The sequence below is a fragment of the Oryctolagus cuniculus genome, chromosome 16 (genome assembly GCF_964237555.1).
Source record: "Oryctolagus cuniculus chromosome 16, mOryCun1.1, whole genome shotgun sequence".
Classification (NCBI taxonomy): Eukaryota; Metazoa; Chordata; class Mammalia; order Lagomorpha; family Leporidae; genus Oryctolagus; species Oryctolagus cuniculus.
The window spans coordinates 29,076,017-29,094,083 of NC_091447.1; the positions used below are offsets into that span (position 1 = coordinate 29,076,017).

Below are 18,067 nucleotides of genomic sequence, written 5' to 3' on the forward strand. Positions count from 1 at the left end.
TGTATGTAAATGTTACACTACCTCTAGCCATGCTAACAGATTGTAGTGATATCTTATTGTGGTTTATGATGTGTTTCTTTTATGACAAATGAGGTTGAGACCCTTTATATCTGCTCATTGACTGTATATCTGCTTTATCAAAGTATTAGTTCAAGTCTTTAGCTTAGTTTTCATAATTAGGTGTTTTTTTTTTTTTTTTTTTTGAGAGGCAGAGTTAGACAGTGAGGGAGAGAGACAGAGAGAAAGGTCTTCCTTCCGTTGATTCACCCCACAAATGTCCACTATGGCTGCCGCACTGCTCCCATCCGAAGCCAGGACCCAGGTGCTTCTCCTGGTCTCCCACGCGGGTGCAGGGCCCAAGCACCTGGGCCATCCTCCACCGCACTCCCCGGGCCACAGCAGAGAGCTGGCCTGGAGGAGGGGCAACCGGGACAGAATCCGGCGCCTCAACTGGAACTAGAACCCGGTGTGCTGGCGCTGCAGGCGGAGGATTAGCCTAGTGAGTCATGGCGCCAGTCCAAAATTAGGTTTTAAAATACACCCTCTTATGGGAATTTAAAATACATATGCTAGTCTTTATTGGATGTATTCATTGTAGATATTTTGTCAGTGTTTAACTTGCCTTTTCATTTCCTAAACAAAGTGAAAGAAGTTTAAAATTTTGCTAGCGTTCAGTTCGTTACTTTTCTCTTTTGTAGCCAGTGCTTTTTATTTAAGATGTGTTTTATATAAGATTCCCCTCTCCCTTCCCCACGACCTCCCCTAGGGAAATATGTCTGGAGACATTTTTGTCACAACTAGTGGAGAGGAGGGAATAATTCCATGTATGGATACAAGCCAGCGATGCTGCTAAGTACCCTTATGTACCCTAAAGTACAGGACAACCCTCCCACAATGTAGAATTATTCAGCCCCAGATAACAATAGAGTTATGGCTGAGAAATTTTGGCTTCTATTTTTCTCATTGGAGGGATCATATTAAGAAGTCTTCTCCAATTGATTTTAATTTATGAATTTATAATAAGGTCTTATATTTTCTTATATCACACTATAGCCACTGCTAATTGAGCATTTACTATGTCACAGGCTCCATTCTATATGCTGTGTTTTATTTCACTTCATTAATGCAAGAAATTGAGGCCAGAAAGGAAAAATAGGTATATCCATTTGGCCAGCCAGAGACAAGATTTCTATACAGGTCAGTAGTGCTAAACTTTGTTTTATGTTTATTTTAAACATTTAATCAAAATTATTAGTGATAGCACTCCAATCTGCAAATTCACTCCCCAATTGTACCCTGTTGCTTAAGCTGGGAACAGTAATTCAATCCTGGTTCCTTACATGCATATTTTCATCTCCATCTTAGAGATTTCTTAATGAAGAAACAGGCCTCATCTGATAGCCAGAGATGCATTTAGGCAATTGATTGCTTTTCTGTTTTTGTTTTCTATTTGACTGTCAAGGCTTCTGATGATTGAAAGTGGTATTGAGTAGGTTTTGCTTGGGATTAAGATTAATAAAAGATGTAAATAATTTTTTCTGACTGTACAGAAAACAATGTAATTAAACTGTTTATGAAGATTATAACAAATTTCCAGAAAATCTGAATGAGTAATAAGAAATATACTTACTGCTATGCATTGGGCAGGTGTTTGCTAAAAACACTCAGTAGGCATTCTGTCATCATCCAAGCACACTGACGAGATGTTTCTCTAATGCAAAGTACATTGTGATACTACAGAACTGGGCATACATTGCCCACAAGGGTTTTCTTTATTTTTTTAACCCTTAAGAAAGCTTTGGAAGCACTATTACACAATGGATAGGGAGGAGGGACTTCAGGCCTAAGACCCAATTCCAATCAGCAGCTATGTTTCAATGTATTTTTTTCATATTCGAAATTCAGTTTCAAGGGCTTTAGTGATTTTAGAAACGCTTGGTTACGCAGGGCGGAGTACAGACTCTGGCACTGCAAGAACAGCCCACAAGGAGCTGGTCATTGGTCAGTTTTGCTAATCGTGTCTCCTTCCTTCTCCCATAAGCATTTGCTTTGTGCTGCATCCATGGAAGTTTGTGCAGTTCTCTGAAATGTTTCGGAAGTATCTTAGGTTTTCATTTCTCCATCTCTTTGTATGTACTGAATTTTTTAGATTTTTCTTTATATTTCTACCTGGGATACAGACACATTCAATTTGAAAAGAGCATACAAATGTATATTTCAAATGGATATACCCACTTACGTTCCTTTTTAAAAAAAATTAGTTAAGAGATTCTGTAGACCACACTCTCTCCAATACTTGATGCAATCAAATTATCAATTCTTCCCAAGCTAAGAGATATAAATTGTATCTCTTCATTCTCCAATGGCATTTTCTGGATTATTAATGGGATTATTAATGGGATTAAGGATCTTTTTATATGTTTACTTGGCATTTCTGCTTTCTCCTATGAAAAGCCTCTTCATGTTTTTTCCTCATATTTACTATTTTTTTCCTCCCTATCTGTGCCTTACATATTTACTTTTTTATATTGCCTTTTGGGGGATGGATATTTTAATCTTGGTGCAGATGAAATGAATTTTAAAACTATTTTATATTTCATATTTTTAAAGCATTTTAAATTTTTTCTCTGCTGTCTAGATCACCAACACTTCACAAAAGTCTTGATGTCTGGCAGGCCAAGCAACCCAATGCCTTGTTGAAATTTTACTTTGAATGTGTTGATATCTTTTATAAAATAAATAAAAATAAATTTGATAAATTTGAGGAGAATTAACATCTGTATGTTACTGAGCCTTCTAATCCATGATCATGGGATACCTCCTCATTATAGGCATTCTTTAATCTCTTTCTATAATTGCTTATACCTATCCATAGAAAGTTTATACATTCCAAGGGATGATGTTGTGGTATAGTGGGTAGAGACACCTCCTGTGATGTTGGCATCCTATTTGGACAATGGTTCATGTCCTGGCTGCTCCACTTCTGATCTAGCTCCCTGCTAATGTCCTGGGAAAAGTAGCGAAAATGGCTCAAGTACTTGGGCTCCTGCCACCCACATGAGAGACCTAGATGAAACTCCTAACTCCTGGCTTGAGCCTGGCCCAGCCTTGGCTGTTGCAGTCATCTGGGGGAGTAAACCAGCAGATGGAAGATTCTCTTGCTCTCTGTCTCTCTCTCTATCCCCCTCTCTCCCATCTCTCTCTCTCTCCCCTTTTCTCTCCCTCTATCTCTGTAACTCTGACTTTCAAATAAATAAATCTTTAAAGAAAAAAAAGCTTATGCATTCCATCTGTATTGGTTTTCAGTATCTTTTCCGGATATTTTCATGGTTCCTTTATAGTTTTCTCGATCTTCTTAACAGATATTTTCCAACTTTTTGTACTCTTTTTAAGATCGCTTTTATAACTATTATTGCTGGTGTGTGGAACAGATATTTGCATATCAATCATATACCAGCCATTTGCCAGGATCTCAACTTCCAATATTTTGTTTTATGATCTTTTGTTTTCTGTGCAATTACAACATAATGAAAAATAGCACGTTTATTCCTTTTGTGTCCTTTCTACTTTTATGTTCTGTTAAACTGGTTAAAATATTGACTCAATATTTTACATAAAAAAGTGGCTTTTCCTTCACTGTCTGTTAGTTCATTCTGTTGTCTTTTTCACTAATTATTTAGATAAATGCTCACCTCACTAATATTTTATTTTCTATTTGTATTTAGCCTTGTAATTTCTCCAGAAAAACTGCTTTTTTCTGTGTCTCAACGTTTTAGTTTAGAGCGCAGTATATACATTATAATTGAGATAAGTATTTTAAATTTCTGTTATGATTTCTTTGCATGGGTTATTTACTGGATTTTGTAAATATCAGCAAATACAAAGATGTCAGAGAATGTTGATATTGACTTTTACATTAATCGTATTTTGGTCAGACAATGTGATATGTTTAAAGTTGTTTCTTTGAAATTTTTTCAAATTTATTTTAGAACTTTGCATAACTGTTGCATGGTTTTTTTTTTTTTTTTTTTTTTTTTGACAGGCAGAGTGGACAGTGAGAGAGACAGAGAGAAAGGTCTTCCTTTGCCGTTGGTTCACCCTCCAATGGCCGCCGCGGCCGGCGCACCGCGCTGATCCGATGGCAGGAGCCAGGAGCCAGGTGCTTCTTCCTGGTCTCCCATGGGGTGCAGGGCCCAAGCACCTGGGCCATCCTCCACTGCACTCCCTGGCCACAGCAGAGAGCTGGCCTGGAAGAGGGGCAACCGGGACAGAATCCGGCGCCCCAACCGGGACTAGAACCCGGTGTGCCAGCGCCGCTAGGCGGAAGATTAGCCTAGTGAGCCGCGGCGCCGGCGTTGCATGTTTTTGAGAATATTTATTTTGTTAGTACTAGGCAAAGGTCCTATATGGGTTAATCAGCTCAAGTTTGTTAATTATATCGCTCACATTTTCTATATTTCAACCAATTTTTATACATTTGCTCTCACAAAAATACAGAGATATGTGAAAATCTCTGAGGATTTTGAAAAGATCTCCCAATGCCTGCCTTATTTCACTTACCACAATGCCGTTCAGTTACAGGATTGTGCCCTTTTCTGATCATTACACAATTACTGATTTTTTAGATTTTAATACTGTTTCCCTTGACTTTATTTTTTAAAGACTTCATTTATACATTTGATTCTCAGGGTCACAGGAAATGCATAAGAAGCACTACAACACAACTCTCTCCCTTTCTCATGTTAATGTGATAGTAATACAAAGAGAACAGATTCAATGTAGTTTGTAAATACATATGATTTCTCCTCCCTCTGTTCTTTCCCTCCCTCTTTTCTTTCATTCTTGTTTTTCAAATAACAAATTTTTAATTTACATTATAGTTGAGCGTGTATGCTCCACTAAATAAATGGTTCAGCAAGTAAAAAATAAAGGGCTATAAATAGTAATCAAGTGAAAAGCGGCCCATTTCACTTATATACAGCAAATTTTAAGATAATCAAAGAATTATATTATTAAACTAGAAATTAAAATCTCTACAATTCTATTTCTAATATTTTTGGCCTCTTTTGATTAGGTATGTGTAAATTTAATATTGCTTTAGCTTCCAGATGAATTAACTTATTTGTCATTATGTGGCAATTATCCCTAATAATAAATTTTGTCTTAAAGATTATTTGTGTGAATTAATATAATCTGCCTTGACTTCTTTTGATTAAAATGTGTCTGGTACATATTTTTCCACACTTTTCTTTGCCCTTCTTATATTCATATTTATGTCCTTATGACTTCTATGTGTCCTTTGTAAACAACATGTAGCTGATGTTTTGGAAAATGCCTAACCATCTATTTATCCCTTGATTTACGTTTGTAAAACCATCCATACAATCATGAATATTTCTTCTTTTTATTTTCTACAGATTTCACATTTTCTCTACATTCCTTTCTGTTTTTAACCTTTTTTAAAAGTTTGCTTTTGAGAATTCTTTGTTTATTTCTTATCTCTTCTTTACTGTCCCTCTTTTGAGTTTGAATTTTTACATTCTTTTTCTGTTCTTAAATTTTAATATTTTTACCATGAATTTTTAACTTTAAAAAAATCTGAAGTAAACATTTTATCTTCTTTAATAAGTAACAAAAGAATGTCTAAAAAATCTCTGTTCACTTCCACTGCTAACTCATATACTACTGATATTCTACATTTTAAATTCATTTTTAATACTCTTCAAGTTCATCATCATTGTTTGCTATAGATGATATTTGCCTGGATTTACTAGCATGTATAACATTTTATCTGATTACCATATGTTTTTTATTTCAATTCATTTTTCTTTCAAGATTCCAACAGTAAAATATGTTAGGGATATTTGTAATTAATCTAAAATGTCTTTTTTACCATTGTTCTTAGAATATAATTTTTAGATACAAAATTCTTTGTTTTGCAGTTTCACAACTTTCCATTTTGCATTTCTTTTTGTTTCAGAAAATATTGTATTTCCTGAATCTGTAGATTCATGTCTTTTATCATTTCTGGAAAGTTTTCATTTGCGATTTCTTCCAATATTCCCTTCCGTGCATTCTTTCTAGCCTCTCCTTTTGGGATCACATTATGTTGAAGCTTATTATGTCCACTGTGCTGCTTTATCTTCATGTTTTTCTTTGACTTGTCACTCCATATTGAATCCTGGAACACTTCTTTGGACTGGATCATGTCTAGCTTTTAGGCCATTGTAAAGATTTTGGCTTGAGAAATTTACCAAAATTAAAACAATTGACAATACTCAGAGTTGTTAAAGGAAGATGCTATTGAAATGTAAGGTGCTTAGGTCTTTTTGGGAAACAATTTGATAACTTTTGTTTTAGTGATCACAATTTGACTAAAATTCTTGAAATTATAATTTTAGGTGTAATAATTTTTTTAAAGATTTATTTTATTTGAAAGAGTTATACAGAGAGGAGAGGCAGAGAGAGAGAGAGATCTTCCATCTGCTGGTTCACTCCCCAATTAGCAGCAATGGCTGGAACTGAGCCCATCCGAAGCCAGGAGCCTCCTGTGGGTCTCCCATGCAGGTGCAGGGGCCGGAGGACTTCGGCCATCTTCTGCCACTCTCCCAGGCCACAGCAGAAAGCTGGATTGGAAGTGCAGCAGCCAGGTCTCGAACCAGCACCCATATGGGTTGCCATTGCTTCAGGCCAGGGCATTAACCCGCTTCACCACAGCGCCAGCCCCAAGGTGTAATAATTTTTAAATTTTCATATTAGAAGCTATTTTATGGAAAAGGAGACCCAGAGAAAATGTTTAAAATTAAGCTCATAGTCACTTTAAATGTTAAAATGTTAAAAATAGCTTGATATCCAGCCATGGACAACAGTTTTTTTTTTTTTTAATATTTATTTATTTATTTGAAAGAGTTACCCAGAGGAGAGGGAGAGAGGGAGAGAGAGGTCTTCGATCTGCTGGTTGACTCCCCAATTGGCCACAAAAGCTGGAGCTGTGCCAATCCAGGGCCAGGAGCTTCTTCTAGGTCTCCCATGCGGGTGCAGGGGCCCAAGGACTTGGGCCATCTTCTACTGCTTTCCCAGGCTATAGCAGAGAGCTGGATCGGAAGTGGAGCAGCCGGGACTAGAACCAGCACCCATGTGGGATGCCAGCACATCCAGGCAGTGGCTTTACCCGCTATGCCACAGCACCAGCCCCGAGACAGCAATTTTTAAAGCCAGTTTAGTGGTATTGTTGAGTAATAATTGAATGACTTTTTGCAAAATGGAAACAATAAAATCTTAAGTGAATGAAGTAGGATAGTAAATATACCACCTGATGCTAAATTTAAGTGTGTGTGGTAAAGAACTATCAATAGGATGACTATGGGTTGTACATTTTCTAATGCATAATTTTATAATTCAATAAGCAAGTGCAGCTGTCAGGCAGTAATATTTCATGCAAAGAGTTCAGGAGAACAAAATGAAAACAAAAGGAGTAATACTCTCAAGACCTTTTCAGTCAGTTTAGGACTATTTAGGTGTTAAAGGGACATTTTCTAAAACTGATACTTCGACCATTCTTCTCAATGATCCCCGGAGTGCAGGAGTCATTTCTCTTTAAACCTCAAGGAAGTCATCTTCAGAGACACCCATAGAATGATTTTCAGTGCCTAAGAAAATCATTTGGATCACAAATTATTTCTTTGTACCAAGAATGTGATTTATAGTATAAATGAATGTGCAGAAGAAATACCAGATTCATCCAAACCTTGATACAATGGCTACACGTAAGAGTGCATAGCTCTTGATATTGTTCAAGAAGTGATGCCTTTGGCCCAAACCTACTGTCAGTTGATTTTAGAAAAAAATCTAAGTATTTTATTAGACACTTATTAAAGTATAATGATTAGGATCAGCAACATGCATATTTGATACTAATTTAATACTTTTGATAAAAGCATTTAATACTTTGCAGATTTGGAATTCAGTTCTAAATATTATTAGAGAAAACATTCCAATTTAAGATTACATGTAGGGGGCCAGCACCATGGCATAGTAGGCTAAGCCTCCATCTGTAGTGCCAGCATCCCGTCTGGGCGCCGGTTGGTGTCCCAGATGATCCTCTTCCCGTCCAGTACTCTGCTTGTGGCTTGGGAAAGCAGTGTAAGATGGTTCCAGTGCTTGTGCCCCAGCACCTGCGTGAGAGAGACGAAGCTCCTGGCTTTGTATTGGCCCAGCATTGCTGGTTGTGGCCATTTGGGGAGTGCAGCAGAGGATGGAAGGCCTTTCTTCTCTCCCTCTCTCTGTAATTCTGCCTCGCAAATACATAGATAAAATCTTAACCAAAAAAACTAGTCCCATAAGTTTCAGGTTTAATAAAGATTCTATGTGAGTATGAAAATGTCAACCTCTGCTCTATAATTCTATCAGTATGTTATTTACTAAGTGGCCCTTCTTTCTCCTTTGAAAGGGAGCCACCTTGCTTTCTTTTTACCATTTACCTTTCTTAGAATTACATTTATTTTATAAGACTCAGGATTCCATTCTGTGATAATATCTCATGTGGAGGAGTTTGAATTTTCATGTTTCAAAGTTGTGTCTCAGGTGTGAATCACAAAGAATGCCACTCATTGCTTATAAATCAGGGCTGTGTTCTGGATACTTAAAAAAAGGCATATTTCCTAAAATATTTACAGATCTTGAGAGCTCTTGTTTTGTGTGCTAGCCCAGGGGGTGTTTCTGTTGCAATTTGTTTACTTGTGAGCTGTGGATGTTGGACTCTGTAGAAACTTGACCTTGCTTCTTAGAACTCTTATATCTTTATTCAGAAAATCATGGAAGTGACTGGTGGAAGACCATAATTGTAGTGAGTCCTTCATGCCCAAAGAAATGACAGTCACATGGCCGGTGCTGCAGCTCACTAGGCTAATCCTCCGCCTGCAGCGCCGGTACACCAGGTTCTAGTCCCGGTCGGGGCACCGGATTCTGTCCCAGTTGCTCCTCTTCCAGGCCAGCTCTCTGCTGTGGCCTGGGAGTGCAGTGGAGGAGGAAGGCCCAAGTGCTTGGGCCATGCACCCACATGGGAGACCAGGAGGAAGCACCAGCACCGGCCGCAGCAGCCACTGGGGTGTGAACCAACGGAAATAGGAAGACCTTTCCCTCTGTCTCTCTCTCTCACTGTCTAACTCTGCCTCTCAAAAAAAAAAAAAAAAAAAAAAAAAAGTCACTGTTTTGTCCCTGAGTGTGTACCATTGTAGCATTGTTCAGTTAAAAATGGGGAAAAGCTCTGACATGCAGCCCCCATCCCTGGACCGATACTTGTGAATGTCCTCTCTAGAACCCGTCTTACAGGAATTCAGGTGAACTAGGATTGCATACCTGGATCACATCTGCTACAGTTGAAAACACACCAAACCATCTTCTCCCTTTCTTTGTCTGAGAATGGTAGGCATTACAGTACTGCATCCCATGGAAGAGGTTTTCTTTCCAAAGGAACTCTCTTAAAGTAAATTCTGGCATAAGCTTGCAGAAGTGCCAAGACATTCAGATGTAAGCCTGCCAACTTGAGTGTTAGCTTTGTCTTTTTTTTTTTTTTCTTTCTCCACAAACATCACAGCACACATGATCTTCAGCGTGCTCTGAGGCCCTCGAAATGCCTCGCTACCACACAGGCCATATTTTTTAATAACCACTTTAACACAGAGCAGGGGAAATCGTAGCCACACACAGCTCAGAATGCTGTAACCCAGGGCCTCCCGGGAGCAGTCGGGCCACTCCCAGGCTTGTTTCCTCGTGACACACATCTTCTGTCTAAATTCTTTAGCGAGGATTCTCGGGCCTCCGAGAGAAGAGCACGAACTCGCCAGCTGTGAAACAAACGGCGAATGTGTTTGTGGGAAGAGCTGGGAGTTGCAGTAGTTCAGTGTCATCCAGCGTATGTGATAAAAACCCTGAGAGTTGCCTCGTCTTTGCCTAAGGGGAGAAAGAAGTATTCCTAGAGGGGCTATTAACATCCCATGATTCTAAGCATATCACACCCTAGCTGTTTTTAAGCATCAAGAGAATACACACATGTCGAGATGAGTGGTTACCTGAAAACAACACAGGCGTGTTGGCTGAGGGATACCACAGTCACATCACGGGGCTGCCCAGCAAGCTGATACAGTTACAAACATATATGTGTGTATGTCTATAATGACATTTCCTCGCACCGCATCTCTCAGGTTACAAGCAGCTAATAATTTTCTTTTCCTAGTCACAGCCAAACATTATAATGGCACAAACCATAAATCAACATCAACATGGAGCATTGCTTAGCAAATATAAATGTATGTGCATTGCAGAATGATCTGAGACTACAAAAACACATCAGAAGTCAAAAGTAGCTGGTGGAGAAATGCTATGTCCTTAGTTTATTGAGATTGTTTGGCGCATCCTAATGCACTGTCATTGAAAGTATAATTTTTCCTTTACAATCTACTTAGCAAAGATTTATCGATCCTCTCCCCCTTCGTCGAGAATTACTGATCCATTTTAGAAAATCAGATTTTCACACCTTTCATGAGAATGTGCCCAGCGCAGTTCTCAGGGGACTGCCGGGAAAGTTGACTTTGACACGCAGTCCCTTGGAACTTGCACATCACAGCCTAGTGGCTCGTCGCTGATTTGTTGCACCAGGCAGTAAAATACTTTCCTACATTTATAGAGAAATGATTGTACTGCAAGGACTTATTTTTCCATGCTAGTGGATGTATTCAGGGTCCTGTTATTTTTGTAAACAGCATTTTTCAGATGTGGCCCTTTTTCTTATTCTCTTCTCCTCTGTCTTCCCAGCTGTAATGTTCTGAGCAGTAAGGTAAGATAAAAGTTGTTGAAATTCATGCTGCAAAGCACTGGATGCTGTGGAATTTTTCAGTGTGTGTGTAAATAACTTTCTTTGAGGCATACACGTCTGCTCTACCCTCATTATGGAAGTAACCGAGGCAGCTAAGCCGCCGACATGCTATATTGAAGTATGCATCATAATGAAGGTGATTTATTATAATTAAAACAGTGTGGAGAGGAGCTTTGTATTAGACATATTGTTCTACAGAAGAGCTTAATAAAGAATGTTATTATTAGTTATGGATTTGGGTGAAGGATGTTGTTTACTGGGAGTTACGTGAATATTAGTCAAAGTCTGGAGTTGCTTTTTGAGTTCTTCTGTATCGGGAGGGAGGAAACATTCAGTGAAGGAAGAATTGTTACTGCGGGAGGCTAGTGTGTGTGCTTGCAGACAAGAAGAAAATGACGTGCACCTGAAGTGCTCTCTGTAGGAGCAGTTCTAGAATACTTTATTACGTATCTGTGGAGGCAGTGACATGGACTGTAAGTAGCTCCTGTCTCTTGATATAATAATGCACATAAAGTCGGGGTCAGATGGGGTTCGTTCTGGGCTTCGATGCCGAGGGAGGTCACGAGGGGAATCGATGGACCAGAATGAGCCTTGAGTTTCATACAATCAATGCGATTTGTCTATTTAAAGTGGACAATGCGGGGTGTGAGTCTCAAGGTTCCAATGTGGCTCAGCTTTTCAGATCAAGAGTAGATTGCAATGCAAATAGCGTGTTGATTATCATAATTGAGATGACATGGGGAATGCAGAATTGAAGAGGCAGTCTGCAAACTCTGCCTTCAAGTTGACTGTAATTTGGGCAACCAGATTTGGAACCACTGGCTTGCTTGGGGATACTTTGTTTCCTGTTTATTTTCCCAGTTTTAATGAGAAATAAAGAAACCCTTTTGAACTGAAAACACTTAAACTGTAATATTTTAAAATCTTCTGTATATTTAACCTGCTTGCTTCTCCATCCCATTTATCCATCATCAGATGTTGTGCATTGGAAGGTAGATGGAAGAATCCTCTAATAAGTGTATGTTTTCAGTAATAGCACTTATAAAGTATATATTTTTAAGTTTTCTCTGGCTGGGAGGTAAATAGAAGATTTTTTTGACTACACACAAAACAGAGTTCTGACTATGCGCTGGCGCTTAAAGCTCTTAACTCTGTGTGCAAGCAGATCCTTATTTCAAAGGACAGCTTAGAGATGTGGTTTCCCCACCGAAGAAAAGTTCTGGAGCTGCTAACGGATCTTTTATGGGTTTCTGTTCATCAAGTCCTGCTGCCCCTGAGATACGCTGTATGTCATTTAGGGAAACGGATGCCAGAGGGAAGGCGCTGCCACTTTGTTTTGGGGGAGAGGCAAGTGAGAAGAGACTGGGGTTTATAGAAATATTCTCTGCGAGTCCAGGAATCCCTCCTCTTCTGCTGTGCCCCAGTGACAGAGACAAGTACCTGGCAGATCCTGAATTTTACTTTGGGGTAACGTCACTGCTTCCTGCAAGCGGGGCTTCTACTGCACTGAAGAAAACAGGTGAAGGAGATTCCCAGACACAGAGGGCGAGGGAGCTGGGGGAGTTAAGGAATCCTAACCTCCATTAAGCCCACACACATTTGCCCCTCAGTAGCTACTTGATGGGTTCTTTGCACTCTGAAAGATAACATTGCTGCCTAAGTTTTAATTTAAACTTAATTTAATTGGAACTTCCAAGATTTTAATTTAGTAAAAGGAGACAAGAGGAAATAAGTTGACCTGTGGCTGACACCCAAGTTCATGCTCCCGCGCACAGGCCCTGGCAGCCTCGTGCATTCAAATCAACCGTGTTTTACAAAGAACGAGTTGAGTGTATTTGCAATAGTGTGTCACAAATATGGGTCCAAAGAGGTCTACATTTACTTGCTGCAACTGGAACCCCCACCCCCAGAGGGTAAGTGTGCGAGAGAGTCCTTTTGCCTATGGGGTACCTTTTTCTGCCTAGGGCAGATTTTTATAGCATTATTCACAGTCCACTCAAAATTACCAAGTTAAAAATTAGCCTGCTGTGGACCTACTGAATTTCGAGTTCCTCCAGTGGGTGCTGTGGCAGGGCCAGGTCTGATGATTCGGTGAGCCTATACAGCCCGTGGGCTGGACGTTCCCCACACTGGCCCCACAGGGTGTTGTTGGTGGACATTTGCAGGTGGGACTGGCCGTCTCTTGCCTGGATGGCTGGGTCTTTTTGAAACCCAGTTGCTGTGTCTGGGTTTGTGTTATCATCCTCACCCCTCATGATTCTCTTTAATCATCTCCAGGTTTTTGTGCAGTAGGAACGATTGGAATTTAGGATTTGTTTGATTACAATATTCTCCAAACAACTCAGAAACAAGCTACCGAAATAGCATTGTTAGTATGTTTCCATCGGGTAAAAACCTTACATTTCAGGAAGCTGAAGTACTTTGCAAACACCTGCAAGGTATGGCAAGAATGGCATGATTATAATGAATGACACTGTACACATTGCATCTACATAATGCTAATTACAAAACTTGTCTTTAAGGGCAGGATGATTATTTTCTTTGCTTTACCAATGACTCCATACGACACTGCAAGATGTGTGCCATTTGGAAGTGAGAGGAAAGAACTTTCACTTTTGCAGTTGTGATTTTTACTTCCCAGAATAACTTTAATTGTGAAAATAGTAGGATACTTAAGCTTTCTCTGACAGACTTTTTTTTTTTCTAAATCATGTTTTATTTTCTATGGAAGAATACCTGGTAAATGGAAAACGATACATATCTTGCCAAAATGAATTTACAACATGCATCATTTTATATTTTGCAATCTCTCATGTGACATTTGAGACTCTTATACATACTATTGCCCTTATATTTATCATTATTATTTAACTGACATTAATGTCCTAATATTTTATTTAATGTTAATGTCCTAAGATTTTAACTTGTGGGTCCCTGGAAAAGCGACAGAGTAGCCCTCATTATTATGATTTGTAAGTTTTTCTTATGTAACCCTCATTTGAGAAAGGAAATGGAGACTCAGTTGCTGTTTAAAGACCCTGTGGCCTTATGGGCAGGGTGACTGAAGACTGCTGGGAGATTCTTCTTCCTCTGGAATCACTTTTCCCTCCGATGAGGATCCTGAGCTAATGGAAAATCCCTTAATCTCAAGAGCATCCCTGAATGTGCCACCCTGAAAATTAACCTCATTCATCCCTTTCCCCCACCTTCAATTTTTTTTCTTTTTTGAGATCTCAGAAAAATTGAGCACATAAATTAAAGTGTCCCCTCATCTGCCCTAACTTACGCAAACGGCATTTGCTCAACTGCACCCCGTGTCTCGGGGACCTTGGCAACATCACACGCTCATATTTCCACCCAGACGGACTGCTCAAGAGCGATTTTTTTTTTTTTTTCAAAAGATCCCAGAGATGAAGGTTGCTGCCTTTCCTTTCTTAATTTTTTGAGACACTGATTGTGGCTGTTTCTGGGAAAATCCCACTTCCCAGCTGTGTTTGCTTTCTCCTTTGTGTCTCCGGAATCTCGTGGAGCAAGTGAGGAGTCCAGTGTTTCCTGCCTGCCTTCATGGCAGGAGGCACCCCTTCCGTGTCTCCTGCACCACAGCCCTCTCAGTCTTGTTGCCTGATCTTTCTCAGCAGCTGGTATCGCTTTGGGAACAGGTTCTATTGAGGATACTCTCTAGAGGGATCTTGGGCCCCATCACCCCGATTGCTTAGAGATACCAGGGGTTGAGGTTGTTACATCCTTTTATTTTCTGAAGTAGAGGAGTAAGCAACACACTTCTCCCATCATTTATCACCCCATAGTAGTAGAGGCAAACAAGAAACGTGCAATAAGCTATTTCCCATGAATCTCCTGTAATTCAGACATGCCCTAGGTTTACGTCGATGGTCTTGGACAGGGGAGTCCTTGTTGGAACATTTTGCTCTCCAAGGCAGTCTGCTGAAGGGGCCAGCTGAATGAATGCATGTGGTCCACAGAGCTGTAGAGGCTGCAGCTAGCTGAGCATCCAACATTTAAGGAGGAAAGCGAGTTAGCAGCTTGGGAGGCCCTCTAAGCACAGGGTGATCCTTCTACGTTTACGAACTATCTGGGGAACTTACTCTGCGCCACCAAGAGATGGGCACTATTCACATTTTCTGACATATCCTTTTCTTTACAAACAGTAATTCCTATATGTCCATGGATATTGGTTGCAAGTCCATTATTTGAAATGGCATAGTGTTTACATGTACCGTTAATACACACAATCTTTCTGCACACTTTAAAACACCTCTAAATTACTTAAAAGCCTAATGCAATATAAATGTTATGTAAATAATTGCTATAAGGTATTGTTTACAGAAAAGAGGCAAAAAAAAGGTCTGTACATAGTACAGTTGCATTTGTTTTCTGAATATTTTCGATTCATGATTGCTTACATCCATGAATGCAAAACCCATAGATGTGTGTTGGCGGCACCATACTTTTCCATGATTTTGGTCTTCCAGTTCCTTAGGGACACTAAATTTTGCCTTTTTTTCAGGGAAAAACTGAGACGGCTATTTCTAAGGAATTTGAACTTCTATGAACATTTTAAGGCCTCTATTTTTTCTTTTCACCAAAATGGTAGCTTTATTTTAACAAGAATAAATATATTTGAATCCCAGAAGGTTTCAGTTACTTTTAAAGAAGATAACAGCAGAGATTCCCCCTCAAAACAAAAGCAACATCCCGAAAAATATAGCCTTAAGGCAATTTGAATCTTACAGAAATATCTTCCCACTTTTCAATATGCCTTCACTTTATTATAACTTTGGAATTCAGAGAAGTGTTTATTTTGTTTTATATGTCTCTTTAAAAACTTCTTTAGTAATCTTACTAAACTCCAAAGAAGCTTTGCCTTATTCTCTGTGTGCTCATCAGCTTTTCCTGTTGTTCTTTAACTCTTTGTCCTCTGATTAAATCTTGATGCATTTAAACCACACTGCCAATAACACTCTTTAGGCTGACCTCAGCTGTGTTTTTGTGATTTGTCTTGGGCCCCTTTGTCCCCTGTCTCTGCTTCTGCTGGTGGACAGTATTATGTCACCACAGAGACTCAAGAAGGGGGAATTGAAGGTGCTTAATAAGGGTAGAAGACAAAACTGCTTATAAAATTCTTGCAGTTCCCTGGAAAGAAGTGATATAAATACATGGACTAAGGGCATGGGTTCAAGCCAGTTTGAATTCACATAAGTTTTGCTGGACAATTGTATCACAGTATTGACTGAAGTCCAGATTAGGGCCTCTGGGGTGTCTCTTTCTCTACTGATTTGCAGTTTATTGGCTCCACGATTCCATTATTCTCTATCTGATTTTCTCAACATTTCTCTTGCTTTTTATCATGGTCAAAGTTCTGTTTGGGTATGGCAGATACAAGAGGTTCCAGGATGCTGGTATCACATTTAATTTCCCTGATTGTTGGAAACTTTGTTCTCCACAGTTTATTAAAGGAAGAAAATCAATAGTTGAGAAAATTCATTAGTTAATTCCCATTGAGATATGACTTTTGGGGGGCCATCAATGTCCTCTGAAGCCTAAGTCTGTAATTTTATAAAACACAGATGAAACCCTTTATGGATGCATCAACTAATTGCATTCACTGAAATAAAGAAACTATTTTTTTTTCTTCATTCACTAAAGACATTCTCCATAATTGCAAAAAAGAAAAGAATGGTACAAAGTGATCCCATGTGATCCTAATTAGTTCAGTGGACATTTGGGCTCTATCAATTACTTCAATAACTTAGGAGTGGGGATGTGTTGGGTACAGAACCCTCAGAATGAGTTGAAGCCAAAGTGAACGCACGGTTGAGACACAGATAACATCCCAGACTCTGATCTAATACTCCTCTGTATGTAACACCATGAAAAAGACATGTCTGAAAATTTGCATTTGTAGTTGGTGAATGATGGAGAATGCATTTGAAAATTAAACTGAAACCAGAAGTTTGTTTGGGACTCGGTTTGATGTTGGATTAAGAGTAGAGCTGGATGCAATGACTTCAGATCCCTGATGAGTGCAGGTGTCTGGAATCCTGGGCTTACGAAGGTTGTACTGAATTTGCTCACCTGCTTTTTATCAGTGGTTGCATAGAAAGATCTTCATTATTTCCTAAATGTCTGAACTGGCTCACTTGTTAAGGTGTGACATTTATATACAGGTATAGGTATAAGCCACTGATGCTCTATCATTTAGTCACCGCCCATTTCATCATGCTTTTGTTTTATTCTTGGTCCTGCTTTCTCTCTAGTCCCTCTTTACTTCCTGACATGTGTGAACCCCTTCTTATTCCTTCATTTGGAATGAGCTCGGTCAACTTCTAGTGTTTTTATCTTGCAACTTTTAAGGAGTCAATGCTTTTCTTGTATGTAAAATATATATGTAATAAAACATACAAAAATATATTAACAGCATTTCTTTATCTCTACTGCTATACAAACATATCTATGTGTTTCTTTTTTTTAAATTTATTTGACAGGTAGAGATATAGATAGAAAGGTCTTCCTTCCGTTAGTTCACCCCCCAAATGGTCGCCAAGGCCAGCACTGCTCCGATCTGAAGCCAGGAGCCAGGTGCTTCCTCCTGGTTTCCCATGCGGGTGCAGGGCCCAAGCACCTGGGCCATCCTCCACTGCCCTCCCAGGCCACAACAGAGAGCTGGACTACAAGAGGGGCAACTGGGACTAGAACCCAGCACCCATATGGGATGCTGGCGCCGCAGGTGGAGGATTAACCAAGTGTGCCACGGCGCCGGCCCTATCTGTTTCTAACCTGAGACAAAATTGTGTTTAATAAAGTTCAGGCATTTTCTCTTCAAGATCCATTTTTCAATCTTTTTTTTTTTTTTTTTTTTTTGACAGGCAGAGTGGACAGTGAGAGAGAGAGAGAGAGAGAAAGGTCTTCCTTTGCCATTGGTTCACCCTCCAATGGCCGCTGTGGCCGGCGCGCTGCAGCTGGCGCACCGCGCCTATCCAAAGGCAGGAGCCAGGTGCTTCTCCTGGTCTCCCATGGGGTGCAGGGCTCAAGGACTTGGGCCATCCTCCACTGCACTCCACTGCACTCCCTGGCCACAGCAAAGAGCTGGCCTGGAAGAGGGGCAACCGGGACAGAATCCGGCACCCCGACAGGGACTAGAACCTGGGGTGCCGGCGCCGCAAGGCGGAGGATTAG

General features: G+C 39.8%; 1 protein-coding gene across 2 annotated transcripts in view; it reads left to right on the forward strand.

Annotated features, from left to right (window-relative positions):
• The window catches only part of POU6F2 (POU class 6 homeobox 2), a 498,475-nt gene that overhangs the window by 38,675 nt on the left and 441,733 nt on the right, over positions 1–18,067 (forward strand). The gene's annotated exons all lie outside the window — the stretch shown is intronic.